This window comes from Nyctereutes procyonoides, unplaced genomic scaffold (assembly GCF_905146905.1).
Source record: "Nyctereutes procyonoides isolate TBG_1078 unplaced genomic scaffold, NYPRO_anot_genome, whole genome shotgun sequence".
Taxonomy (NCBI): Eukaryota; Metazoa; Chordata; class Mammalia; order Carnivora; family Canidae; genus Nyctereutes; species Nyctereutes procyonoides.
The window spans coordinates 35986142-35999982 of record NW_026575133.1 but is presented as its reverse complement, the minus strand read 5'-3'; the positions used below and the strand labels follow the sequence as shown (position 1 = coordinate 35999982).

At 50.5% G+C, this 13841-nt stretch overlaps 1 long non-coding RNA gene and 1 pseudogene across 1 annotated transcript; one reads left to right on the top strand and one right to left on the bottom strand.

Moving 5' to 3' along the window:
* Positions 1 to 477: 477 nt before the first annotated feature.
* LOC129493921 (60S ribosomal protein L27-like) lies at positions 478 to 907 on the bottom strand (annotated as a pseudogene).
* A 4346-nt stretch (positions 908 to 5253) lies between these two features.
* On the top strand, positions 5254 to 10212 carry LOC129493736 (uncharacterized). Its single transcript, XR_008661200.1, has 3 exons — positions 5254 to 5536; positions 8829 to 9124; positions 9929 to 10212. It is a non-coding gene; the product is annotated as an uncharacterized LOC129493736 (long non-coding RNA).
* Positions 10213 to 13841: the final 3629 nt, after the last annotated feature.

The following is a 13841-nucleotide window of genomic DNA, read 5'->3' as shown; positions in this document are numbered from 1 at the left end:
TTTGTTTAACCAGGGGAGAAAAAAGTCTTTGTTTTTACCTTCGTTTTTTGGAAGATACCATAGTTGGGTTAGAATTTTAGGTTGACCGGCTTTTTTGGCTTTTGTAATTTAAATGTGTGGCTGCCCCACCCTCCCGCTCACATTGCTTCTGGTGAGAAATCTGTTCTCATGTTGTCTTCATTCTTCTGTACAGAAAATGCCTTTCTCTGGCCTCTGTTAAGATTTTCCTCTTTGTCACTGGCTTCGAGCAGCTTGTCTCTGGTGTGACTTGGTGTGATTTTCTTCATGTACTTTCCTCATGGTTAAACTGTTGACCTTCTGGGGTCAAGTTTTTTGTTTTGTTTTGTTTTGTTTTGTTTTACCATTATTTCCATTTTTCTTCAAACATTCTAATATCTTCTCTTTCTTTACCTGACTTTTTGGTTGTTTATTTTATTTTATTTTATTTTATTTTTTTATTTTTAATGACTGAAAAATCTAAAACCGCAGCTTCTGGAAGAACCACTTATTCTTGCCGGTCTTGTACCTCTCCTCGAACTTGACCTTGGCCTCTCATCAGGCCTCGCGTTTAAGAGCAGGGTCTCTGAAGACATCCTTGTTGATGACAGTTTTGTCCAAAGGGATATCCACAGAGTACCTCGTGGGCATGAGGTGATTGTAGTTAAAACTTTCACAAAAGACTTGATCTTTGACCTCTTGGTGATTTTCTTCTTGCCCATGGCAGCTGTCACTTTTCGGGGATAGCGGTCAATTCCGGCCACTAGAGCATGGCTGTAGGGACGGTCTGAGGTGCCATCATCAATGTTCTTCACGTTGACTGCTTTGCGTCCGGAGTAGCGTCCGGCCAGGACCAGCACCACCTTCCCGGGTTTCATGAACTTGCCCATCTCGACACCAGTCACTCAAGCCTACAGCAGAAAGGAAGACTTTACCTAACTTTTTGAATGTATGAAATATTGTTATGCTATTTTAATTTTTTTTTTTGGTCTGTTAATTCTAATATCTGAATCGGTTCTGGGTCTATTTCAATGTATTGGTTTTTCTCCTCATTATGGGTCCTATTTGTCTGGTTTTTTTGTCTTTGTTTTTGTTTTTGCCTGCTTGGTAATGTTGGATCGAACGCCAGGTCTTATACATTTCTTCTTGTTGGGAGCTGGGTATTCCTGTGTTACTGTTAACGTTCTCAAGCTTTGTTCTGGGCTGCACTTGAGTTTCTTGAAAATGGTTTGATCCTCTTGAGTCCTGCATTTAAGTGGGACCAGCACCTTGTTTCATCCAGGAGAGTGATATTTACTCTCCGTGATGGAGGCAGGTGCTGGCGCTGCACCTGTCCGGCTGGAACAGAACAATACCTGTCCCCAGACGTGTTTGAGGCCCACCACCGGCCCTGCGACCTTTGAGGCGATTCTTCTCTGCTCTGTTTTCCTCACATACAACTGCTGATCAGAAACCAGGTTAATACTTCAGACTGAGCCTCTGTGGATCTGTGGTGTGCGCTCAGGTAATTAAGCTGGTTCTCTGTTCTGCAAAATGGGGTTCCTTGGTCTGCCCACACTCAGCTGTATCTTCCCAACACAGGCAGTCCTCTGGGCCAGGCCTGGGCCCCTGTCCCTGTGCTGAAAACCCAAGGCAGTAGGCTGGGCTGTGAGGCACAATGTCTTTCTCCACAAGCCCACAGGGATCACGGTTCTTCATTGCATGAGCCCGTGTCTTGATTCTGGATGTTTCATTATTTGGTCTGTTTTTGCTTGTTTTTTATTTGGGTGGAAGGGACAATCTGGTCGCTATGACTCTCTTGGCCAGATGAAAGTGGGGAGGTCTTCAGTTGTATGGTGGCTTCCCCTTCCCCACTAGGTCTGCCTTTCTCATCCGTAACACCCCAGTGCCCATAACGGGGCAGGCGTGCAGTAGGTCCTGGATACATGTTGGTGACATGAATACATGAATTTAACATGAATAAATGAGTAGCAAGTAGAAGTGTTTTTCACGAGCGTAAGGCATGCAACCACCTTCTCGTATGCTTATTTGTATTCAAATCTTGTTTCTTCTGGATGACACTCTTGAGGCCAAGAGCCTATAGGGTTTATTCTTATAACACCTTTAGGGCTTAACAAAACTTGGCCTTGCATGCTTCAGGCTTTTAATAAATATTTGTTTAATGAATAAATGAACAGGAGACATTTACACATTGGGTTGAGACAAACCCATGACACAACTGACTTAGGCCCAGCGATGCCTCATTCCCCACCCTGGTTCATGCCAGGGCAGCCCTGCTCAGTCGCTGACCAGTGACAAAAGGGTGATGTGAGGATGTGGCCATCCAGGGCAGCGTGAACGCTCACCCACGGCGCCTGCGTCTCGCCAAGGTTTTTAGACCATTCTTGGATAGGAAGCGTGAGGGACAGAGAGAGTTAAGGCAGACAGGTCAGCCGCCGTGGAGGTCGATCATGACAAAATCATAACATAAGTCAACCGGAAAACAGAAGTGTCTTCACAAGTGCAAAGCTGAGGACAGTGCCCGGCAGGGGTAGCTGCTCACCTAGCCCAGCAGTTCATCCGCTTCTACAGACATAGCCTTTTGGGGGGACCTCAGCTCTGGGACCTTCTGTAAGCAGAAGAAAGACTGATAAGGGCCTTCAGAGCAGCTGGCGTCCGGGAGCAGGTGTCAGCCTTGAAGGCGGGAGATCATAGCCTATTAGCAGGACCCGGACACGTTCCCAAGCGGAGGAGTGGCTGTCCCGTTAGGTTCGGGGCACAGGACAGGAGCGTGCTCAAGGCGGGAGCCTCTCAGTTTCTCTCCCCTTCCAGACCGCTTTCCCTGTTTCCCGTGTGTGACGGAATCGGCCCCCCCCCGGGACAGTGGCTCACGCTGGGACGAATGCAGGTACCGGGCAGCGTGCTGAGCCGGGGGGCCCTGAGAGTCCGGCGCCTGGCCTGCCCCCGCCCCCCGAGGATTTGAAGCACATAGACCCAGAGCCCGCGAGCCTGGGTGCCCGGCGTTTGATCTGTAAAGCCTGGGAGCGTCCTCGCCTGGATGGCTTCGCAGCGTGATCAGGACCCTAACGCGTTTCAGGGCCAGTTTCATTGCTGAGTGGATCCTACGTGGGGGCTGCAAGCTGCTGTCTCCGCACAGGGTCAGCTGTTCACCCTCGGCCCTCGTTCTCAGCCCCTTGGAGAAGCGGCGGGGACACTGAGCCCCCAGAGAGAAGCCCTGAAAGGCTCCGGGAAAGACACACGGCACGTCCGGCTCCGCGGGTGCTGACAAATCTGCTGCACGCATTGCCCTCTGGTGGTCACGCAGCAGACGAGAAACTTCGAGGGCAGGTTACCAGGGGACGGTTGTGCACAGTGGCAGCGTGTCCTCCATCAGGAAGAGCGTGCCTCGTTCTTCTCTGCTCCCACGTTGCGCACACACACCTGCAAGCAAGCGAGGTGCCACAGCAGGGCTCTTCCCCTCTGGCCTGAAAACATAACACGAGCTTTGGATGTTTAAAAAAAAATTCCAGGGCAGCCCCGTTGGCTCAGCGGTTTAGCGCCACTTTCAGCCCAGGGCGTGACCCCGGGGTCCCGGGATCGAGTCCACGTCAGGCTCCCTGCGGGGAGCCTGCTTCTCCCTCTGCCTGTGTCTCTGCCTCTCTCTGGGTGTCTCTCATGAATAAGCAAATAAAATCTTAAAAAAAAAACTTCAGACTGTAGATCCTCATTTCGGATGTCCGGAATCGCAGAGTGTCCGAGCTGGCACGAATCTCTAAGACGATCGCGTTCAGATCCCCCTTTTGTGAAAATTAGTGGAGATTGGAGTCCAGGACTGGGTGACTTCCCTCAGATGGCGCAGAGAGGTCGGACTGCTTCGGGCTCAGCCGGGGGTGTGTGGCTCCGTCACAAGCTGGGAGTGGCCCCTGCCCCAGGCAGCTGGGTCCCCTCACGTGGTACCCGGGGTGGGGGCCTGCGGGGACCCCGACACCAGGCTCTGAGTGGCCCGTGCGCAGGTGGGTGGCTGCCCCCGTCGTCCAGCCCTCCTCCCAGCTGCGGCCACCTCTTCCCCGGCCTGGCTCGGGGGCACAGGGCCAGGACCAGACAGGACGGGCTGCTGCCGCCGCACAAATGAGACAGAGCTGGTCTTTCTGTGGATCTGTTTGCTCTCTGCCTCCCTCTGGTCGCGTTTTCCTCTCCAGGCGGGGCCGCAGGTGGCTGCCCTGTGGCCTTGTGGAGTGCTGTATGAGCCCTGATGTTTTTCTCTCTAATTTTTAATTTCAGCATATAAATAAAATAATTGTTTCTTTTTTATTGTAGTAAAACACACATAACACAAAAGGTATGATCTTCATCCTTTTGAAGTGTATGGTTGAGCGGCATTAAGTACATTCACGTGGCTGTGCAACCGTCACCACCCTTCGTCTCCAGAACTTTGTCATCTTCCTAAGGAAAATCTCTGTCCCCATGAAACACTGACCGCCTGCCCCCCCCCCGCCCCAACGCCCCAGCCCCTGGTGCCCCCCCTTCCTCTAGTCTCCATCTCTGTGAATCTGGCCCCAAGCATAGGCCCCAAGAATAAGTGGCATCCCATAATCTTCATCCTTTTGTGACCGGCTTACTTCACTGAGCACAATGTGCTCCATGTTCATGCATGTCACAGCCTGTGCGCAACTGTCCTTCCTGCTGAAGGCTGAGCCCCATTCCGTGCCTGGACCATTTTGCTCATCCATGCCCCCGTGGATGGACACTCTCGGGTTGTTTCCACAGGTCGTGCAGGGGGCTGGTGAGAAGCCGGCGAGGCAATCCCGTCTCTCTCCTCCGGTGGGTGCGCGTCCCCAGGGTGGGGCCGGGGGTGGGGGTGGCAGGCGTCCAGGAGACCCTCACTGGAGGTCGCGGTGTCCCGGGCCACCTGGTACTCCTTCCAGCCTCCCTCAGGCTGCAGCCCGAAATCCGATCTGTTTGAAGTCTGCAAACTGATTCAGAGGGACCCAGAACCTGAAAAGAAATAGTCCTTCCAGCTGATCTGAAAACACAGGAAACTTGTTGGCTGGCTGAGAAGGTGGCTCTCAAAGGAGCAGCTCCCACATACACGGGACGCACGTGTCCCCAGAGGCAGTGCGGGCGGTAGTGATTCTGTTCCCACAAAGTTGGAGACGACCCGCGTTGGCCCGGGTGGGGGGTGCAGGTCTCAGCGCCCCCCCCCCACGGCTCTACACCCCGGGGGCTCCAGTTCTCTCCAAAGCAAAAACAAAACCGGTGCACAGCGGGTGACCCTCTCACCTCTCGGCCTCCGGCTCCGCTCGTGCAGGAAGCCTCTGAGCGCCCGGCTGCTCCCGTGTGCGGCTGCGTCCGGGGCTCTGCAGACGCCCGGGCTCCGAGGCTCCTTCCTCCCGGTCCGGGGACAAGGCCGGGCCGAAGCCAGGGGACCCTGCCTCGCTGCGCCCCAGTCACCTCTCCCTGCTGCTGGCGAACTTCCCCTCTAAATTCCTGCCGCGGGATGTCCACGGTCTGTGCCAACGGCCTGACTCTGCCTCCCCCGCGCACGCTCCACGCAGCACAGGTAAATGGCACTTTTGCTTCCGCTTCACTGACCATCCTGTGTCCCACGAGGGCAGAAGCCCGGCAGGCGCCGGCGACACTCGTGTGCAAGCGGGGGACTGCCCCCCACCCCAGGCCCTGGGGACAGGAGTCCTGGGCTGTAGGCTCCAGGCACGTTCAGGTCCCCGAACCCCAGCAGCCTGGCCATTAGAGGGTTACCCAAAGTTCAGCGGAGCTCCTCAAATTGCAAATAAAGGCGAGGAGGAAAAGTAAGTAACGCTAAGTAAAAAGCGTCAACAAGGAGCCACGAAGCTATATTCTCTGTTGATGAACTCTAGCAAATTGCTTAGGAAAATGAAAGTGCCATAAAAGGCGTATTTGCAGCGGGGAGCAGCAGGCTCTCCCGGCTTCTGGGGGAGTCGCGGCTGCCGGGCCTTCGGAGTTCTGGGCGTGTTTGCAGCTATAGCCCCGGCTGCTCGTGACGGGGTTTTTAAAACCAACTTCCAGCTTTTCGACCCCAGTGATATCCCACTTATGTCTTTTAAAAGCTCGTTTTTCAAAACTGAAAATGTGTTCTCCTGGCGATCCCTTCCCTTCTAATCAACGTAACGCAGCCCGCTTGGTCGTCACTGCAATCGTTTTGCTAAATTGCTTTTTAATTTCCACTTAACATGAGCTCTTAGAAAGCTGCAGGTCGAAAACTTGAAGCTTAGGTGATCTTTTTTCTTTCCTAACCGTGAGGAAGGTCCCGAGGCCTTCCCAGACAGCTTCACATTTAATTCAAAATAAGAAATACTTTTAAATTGTGCAGGAAAAGATCCCATTCCAGTCACTCGGCTTTCTCTTCTGCTGTCGCTGGGCCACGTCTGAGTCCTCCAGACCCTTGAAGGAAAGCACGAAAATGAACCTCTGAGTAAAATATTGGCACATCGGATGTCAGCCTAGGCATAATTTTATTTTCGTTATCTTGCTTTTTTCTTTTCATCTCTGGCTTTATTGAAGGCTCCCTTGACACTTCACATTTTGCTTAGAAATATTGGGGATTGTGAGTGTATTTTCCGGAAAGGATTTTCTAGGAGAAGAAAGGAGATGGATTTACATTCTATTTTCCTCATTGTTAGGGCCACGTTTCTTGACACAGCACAGTGATATTTTTGTTGAAAACATCTATCCCAAGCCTCTGGGTTTCCCTGAATTTGTCTAGCAAAAAGAGATGGACAGAGAGATTTTCTAGCTGTAAGTTTTTAAAGGTATAAGACATTAAAAAAAAAAAAACCTGCATTAAATTAGCAGCAGGAGTAGTGCTCTCTGTTTCCAAATGCTTCTAGAATTGAGAATGATTCCTTTTCTCTAATTTTGGAGCTTGCACAATTCTCACACCTGCGTCCTTCCTTACGCGTGGACACACAAACACAATCATTGCAGACTACAACATTTTTCTAAAACACGTGCCCACAGTTTTTTAAAATGAACGTATTTGGCCCATTGATATTACACGACCAAGGCTTTATACGAAATCAGGCTTGGGACTGTTGCTTCTTCAGTGAGCCCTGTCGCGGGAAGTGTCTCCTATAAGGAGAAAACATGACAGGAGTGCTAACCACAGAAGCCGATGTGACACGGTAGGCCCGGTGACACTCCCTGTTTGGAGGTGAAGCCCAAAGTCACCACATCCCGGAGACTTTGCCCTTAACTAGTCCTAGGTGCGGGGACACCGGGCGTCCCTTTGTCCAGGCACGAGTAAGCCGGCTCCCCTGGCTCCGGCTCCCGGGCACTACTGGATCTTTGCAGTTTCCTGGCGCGGGCTCCCCCGAAGCAGGAATACGGTCCTTTTCATTTTTATCAGGCAAGAGCTCCCAGCAGATTTAAGGCGGTGGACACACCTGTGGGGACGCCCCAGCCCCCACCCCCATCCGCATCTGAAAGCCTTGCCATGTTGCCTCTATCTTTGAGGGAAAACGAGTCTGTGTAGTTTTCCTGGATTCATTACAAGAGCGGGCTGCCCGGGTTAGGCCTCAGCACTGCTCCTGCTTGTAAAACTGCAGGTGTGCGGCTGACGTCCAGTGCGGCGGGGACGCCGGCCGAGGGCTCGGCGCAATTAGCGGGGCTTCCCTTCTCGCCTTTAATCAGCTGCTGACACCTCACTGTTTAATATCACAGTGAGCACAGTCGCAAACAATGAAGGACAGACCCCTGAAATCTAAAAAAAAAAAAAAAAAAAAGTCTCTGCTTAGTAACAAACGTAAAATCCATCATTATTCAATACAGAGGAATTTTGTTTCATTATGACAAAACATCGGTTCTATTCCTGGTGCTTTATTTTGATTGCAGAAGTTCTTTTTTTCTGACAAAGCAATTTCTCTGTGCAAAGAAACATTGTAGCTTTTGTTTATTTTCATCCCTCCGAAATAGGGAACGCAAAATAGGGAGCACTCTTTTTAACTGGAGAGCAATTAGTCCTATTCCTGTCTCAGAAAATGTTTGGACACAGAGGCTTAGGGAAGAGAATATGCCTTCAAAAATTACTGACCATTAAGTCATAAAGACGACCTAGGGGTTATTTTCCTGTAGCAAATAACCATAATTTCCTCGAAATGTAGTTCTTTGTGTAATTAAAGTTACTTATTTATTTGAGGATTTAAATGTGCTTTAGTATCTCAGATGTTAAATGGCCTTAGCGTCCGGGTAAAATTCAATACTTTGAGCCCGGGGTTGGGTTCAACTACACGTATAATTTTGCCACTGCTCTGTAACGCATGTTGTTGTTCTTGGAATAACCGTTTAAAATGCTAGCGTGCCACGGGCGGGAATCGGGACACAATCGTGCTCTACGCGGGCAGGGGCTCTATTTTCCTGGACTCCTTCCTCGTCTCCCAAATGAATCTCAAAGCTCGATGTTTCACAGCAAGGCAGAGAGAGGGTCTCGGCGTGTGTTTATTGATACAGAATGTTCGAGACTGACAGACAGGCCTTTGCGTATGATCAAGCAACTTTCTGTGCAAATCTTATGGAATGTGGCATTCCAGACTTTAAAGGGAAGGAGAGATCGCCATGGCAACGGCACATGGGGGCTGGAGATGGGGATCCCCTTGGGAGCTCAAAGGCCAACAGAATTTTAAGCATTTGCAACTTAAAAAAAGAAGGAGAGGAAAACTCTATAACTCTGCCAACGATGTCTACAGAAATGGAACATGGTGAGAGGTCCCTTCAGAAAGATCTGGATTAACCCACCCAGATCAAGCCGGGATGATAGGAGTTGGAAAGGACAGTTGGTGGGGTTTTTTCGGCTTTTTGTTTTCTGTTTTTTAAAAAAGGGCAGGCCCTGCTTTTTCTGCGGAAGAGGGAGATGTTGTCGCTGCTAACATCCGGGAAAGAGCCAAGTTTGGGAAAGAGGCCGGTGACCGGCCAACAAGTGTCCTCGGCAGGGGGCCGCCCTGCTGTCGGCGGCTCCTGACCACCCAGGCTCGGCGTCTCCCAGCTGGGGAAGGAGGGAGGCCTGAAGGCGGCCCGCAGACCCTGGGGTCCCCGGCGGCCCAGCCCGCAGCCACCGCGGCGCGTCTGCGTGTGTAGAAGCCGCTTCCACGAGCACAGAAATCTCTTAAGATCTCAGGTAATAAACACGCGTGGAGTATAAAACTGACTGTAAACAACTGTAATTTGTGGTTGTAGTACCGACAAGCGGTAACTAAGGAAAGAACAGATTTATAAATAGGGCTAATCCGATCTCACTGGAAATGGAACATTTTTGTATCCTCCCGGCTTCCCAAAAAAAGAGCCTCCCGAAAGGGCAGAGCAGGAGTCGGGCGGCAGCTGGCGAGTTAGGTCAGCACGTGCTGGCGTCGCAGCGCCCACGCCCGGACACGGCCGCCCTCTGGCCCGGGGGGCTCTGCGGGGCTCACAGGCCGCACTCAGGCAAGTGGACAGCAGTGGGCACAGACGGCCCCCGGGGCCTCGTGGGGATCCTCAGAGGAGAGGGGAGGATCCACCTCTCCTTCCAGCTGTGGGCATGCCTGGCAGGGGCCAAGGCCTGCGAGTCCTCCGGGTGATGAGATCCGGAGAGGGCTTCCGTTCCGGGTGCAGCGGCCCGGCCCGCTCAGCCCCGCTGCCCGGTGTGGCGGTCAGCCCGGCACACACCACAGACCTGTGGCCACCGCCTTGCTGTCGCAGTGGCTCCAATAGGCACAGGCTCCAGCTGCTTGAAGCCACCTGTTGGGGGGTGGATAGCAGGGATGGGGGGTGGGGGCCACAGGCCAGCGACCCCAGCCTCTAGGATGAAAGCGGGGCAGGGGGGCTTCTGACGTCCCCTGCAGGCCTTTCCTGCCCAGCTGGCGATCTTGAGTGATTCGTCTGGTTTCTTAGAGCCTTCATTTTGTTGTCTGAAAAATGGGTCTGATGGTATCTCTTCCGCCTCCAGGGACGAGCACTCAAGAACACAAGCCAGTGCCGGTGGAGCGAGGGAGAGACAGGCGGGCAGCAGGGGGACGTCAATGAATGAGCTTCGTCCTTCTGGGGATTGTCAACGTGACTTATGGTCGCCATCAAAGTACTTAAGAATGTTCCGAAGGTGGGAAGGAGAAGATGAAGGCCATTGCTTTTTTTTTTTCTTTTAAAAAAATTTTTTTATTGGTGTTCAATTTGCCACCATATAGCATAACACCCACTGCTCCTCCCATCAAGTGCCGCCCTCAGTGCCCGTCACCCAGTCACCCCCACCCCCCACCCTCCTCCCCTTCCACCACCCAGTTCGTTTCCCAGAGTTATGAGTCTCTCATGTTCTGTCTCCCTCTCTGATATTTTCACTCATTTTCTCCCCTTTCCCTTTATTCCCTTTCACTATTATTCATATTCCCCAAATGAGTGAGAACATACACTGTTTGTCCTTCTCCGATTGACTTATTTCACTCAGCATAATACCCTCCAGGTCCCTCCACATCGAAGCAAATGGTGGGTATTTGTCGTTTCTAGTGGCTGAGGAATATCCCATTGTACACAGAGACCACATGAAGAAGGCCATTCCTAATTGAGTCCCTAAGAATCTCTCCTTCCCACCCCTCCATCTCTTGCAGATGGGCTCATGATTTTATACAGCTTTTATTGTGATAAAAAATACACATAACGTAAAATTTACCATTTTAACCATTTTAAAGTACACAGTTCAAGGGCATTAAATACATCCACGGCATTGCGTTCCCATCACCACCATCATCTCCAGGACTTTGTCATCTTCCCAAACAGAAACCCCATCCCTGTGAAACCCTGACTCCCCAGGCCCCTCCCCAGCTCCACCATCCGTCATCATCTCTATGAGCCTAATGGCTCTACGTACGTCGTACAAGTGTGATCATACAGCATTTTTTCACGTGTGACTGGCTTCTTTCACTTGGCACGTGTCTTCAAGGTTCACCCATGTTGGAACATGTGTCAGAATTCCCTTCCTTTTTCAGGCTGAATAGTATTCTATTCTTTACCACATTTTATTTATCCATTCATCCGCTGAGGGACACCTGGGTTGCTTCCACCCCTTGGCTGTGGTGAACACTGCTGCTGTGAACACAGGCGTACAGACATCTCTTTGACTCCCTGCTTACAGCTCTCTGGGGTTTACACTTAGAAGTGGGATGGCTGGATCATGTGCTGACTCCATGTTTACATTTTTGCGGAACTGCCAGACTGTTCTCCACAGCAGCTTCACTAGGTCACATTCCTGCCAGCAGCGCACAGCCTCCTCCTTTCCTTGCCAACAATTCTTCTTATTATTTTTAAATGATAGTCATCCTAATGCATGAGATGTGACACCTCATCATGGTTTTGGCTTGCAATTCCCTAAGGATTAGTGAGGTGGAGTATCTTTTCGTGGGCTTATTGGTCGTTGCATATTTTCTTTGGAGAAATGTCCATTCAAGTCTTTTGCCCATTTCTAAGTCGGATTACTTGTTTTTTGTTGTTGTTGTTGATGCTGCTGCTGGATAATATTACATAGATTTAATAAGGGATTCTTGTCACCATCTTTCCTTGGAAATAAATGAACATCTACATTCATGGTTTCCAGCCCGCTTTCTGTTGCCCCGCGGTACTCTCACTCTTGAAGCAGGGGTTTGGCGATGGTTAAAAATGCAGACTTTGGCTCAGACCCCAGCTACACACTTTACCGGTTATGAATTTCTGGGCAGGTGGCCTTGTCTTTATGTACATTTTCTCACGTTGTGTGAATTAAATGAGTCAATCTACATAAAATACTCAGAATTCTACATGGAACATAGGAAATAAATAGGTGGAAGAGTTAGTTCCATTGTTTGTTGCTGTTGTCTGGCATGTCTCAATATTAGTCCAAGGAAAGTCAGAATGGCGGGGAGCAGGGGGCTCCTGGAGGTGCTGACAGGTGAGAACTAGGACATCCATTTCGGCAGCTGACAGAGGGGGTGCCCAAGCAGTATGTGCCCAGAGCCACCTGTGCGCCCTTGACCCGCTCATCTTATCCTTACATGGCTTGCCACCCCTGTCTCCATCTGCAGCCAGGAAAATGGAGACCTTAGAAAGATCAAGTCACTTTTCCAAAGTCCCGCAACTGCCAGAGGCAGGGACCAGGATGGGAACCAAGCCATCTGATCCCAGAGCCATAGGGACAATAGTTGTTATGAACTTTAATCATGATAGACCAGAATCTATATCTTGATTGTGGTCATGGTTACACAATTGTGTGGGTTTGTCAAAAGTAAAAAAGAGTGAATTCTACTGAATGCAGAGTATGCCCATAAATCTAAATATGGGGAAAAAATAGTTTAGGTCATTTCCCTGAGTTTGCTTAGATATGTTTTGTGCTTCCGGGCATTTTAGTGGCATTTATTGTGTTGTTCATTTGATAAGAGACCTTCACCTTGCAGACACAGAAACGTCAGCATTTACCCAAACAGCATCACACTTCCTAGAAAGATGTGAGCCTATTAGGGCTTCCACATACTGGGGGCAAGGATTCCAGGCTGGGCTTTCCTGGGTCAAATGAGCCACCTCTGCAAGTCTGCTTGGAGCGAGCACCTGCCGGGGGGACTTGGAGACTGCCAGCATCCGCCTACCCTGATTGTAGTGCTGTCACTGAACCGGAGGCCTGGTTCCCTTCCAGCTATAAATACCACCCTTCTTTGAGATCACAAAATTATCATAGGACTCCGGCTCCATTGACACTAACTTAACCTGAGGGGCCGCTGGTGTTGCAGTTCTGTTCCAGATGCATTTGCTGCCTCGCTTTTGCATTATGGAAAGGATGTTTGCAGAGAAGAGTCACATGTGTGATCACATGTGCACTTTGGAGAGAGACAAAGCCAAGGTGGTCAAGAGCTTTCCTGTGGCCCTGCCTTCCTCTCCGGGAGACTTCAACCTGGACATCCACACTGACTAGCTCTGCCCCTGCCGCGGGTGCACAGCAGGTCACTGTGCTCACCAACATCACAGCTTCCTTTGCCACCCAGCCCCATGCCCCCAGCCCCTCCACGTCATCTGCCCTCCCTCTGTCTGCCTGGATCCCTTCTCATCTGCCCCGGCCATGCTCTGCACAGGCTCCTGACCAAGCCCCCTTCACTCTGTGTGTGACATTTCTCCCAGAGCTATTACCTTTCCAATCTCGAAGTCGAACTCCCAGCCCATCTTGCTGTTCTGGAAAGGGACTTACGGCTCAACTTGGGTGGGCATTTCAAGGATATGGGACTGTGAAAAACACATTGGCAGGAGACAGAATGCTTGGGTAGCTTTTGAAAGCAATTTTATTGAATTAGTGTTGCTGCATGAACACACACACACACACACACACTTTCTGCTATGCCCACATTTGAGCAAGTTCAGTGTAGATGTAATGGAGGGTAACCATAAGCGTGTCTTTACGTATTAAATATTTTCAAACTAAATCTTGCTTTCTGATGAACCACTGGCCATGTCTTCTTGATTCAAAAAAATAGCTTAGGAATTTTGGAACATGATGGAACTGTTTTATATCTTCGTTGTGCTGGTGGCTACACAACTGTATGTTACATGTCAAATTCACCCTTCATAGGATGAGTTTTCCTGAGCGTAAACTATGCCTCAATAGAAACTGGAGAAACAGTAGGTTACAAGTGAGGAAGTCAATGGACTCTACACAGGACACCAATAGCCCATTGGTGAATTTTTCTCATGTAGTGAACTGACTCAGTGGTTATTCTGAACCTTGGGAATAACCAGTGTCCAATTCTAAATGTGGACCAGCTGTGGGAATTTCTTTGCCTTTTCAGTCCTCCTCCCTTTTGTGGGAACCATACTCTCTCCTTCTGGGGAACTCATGCCCCCTTACATGAAGCAGG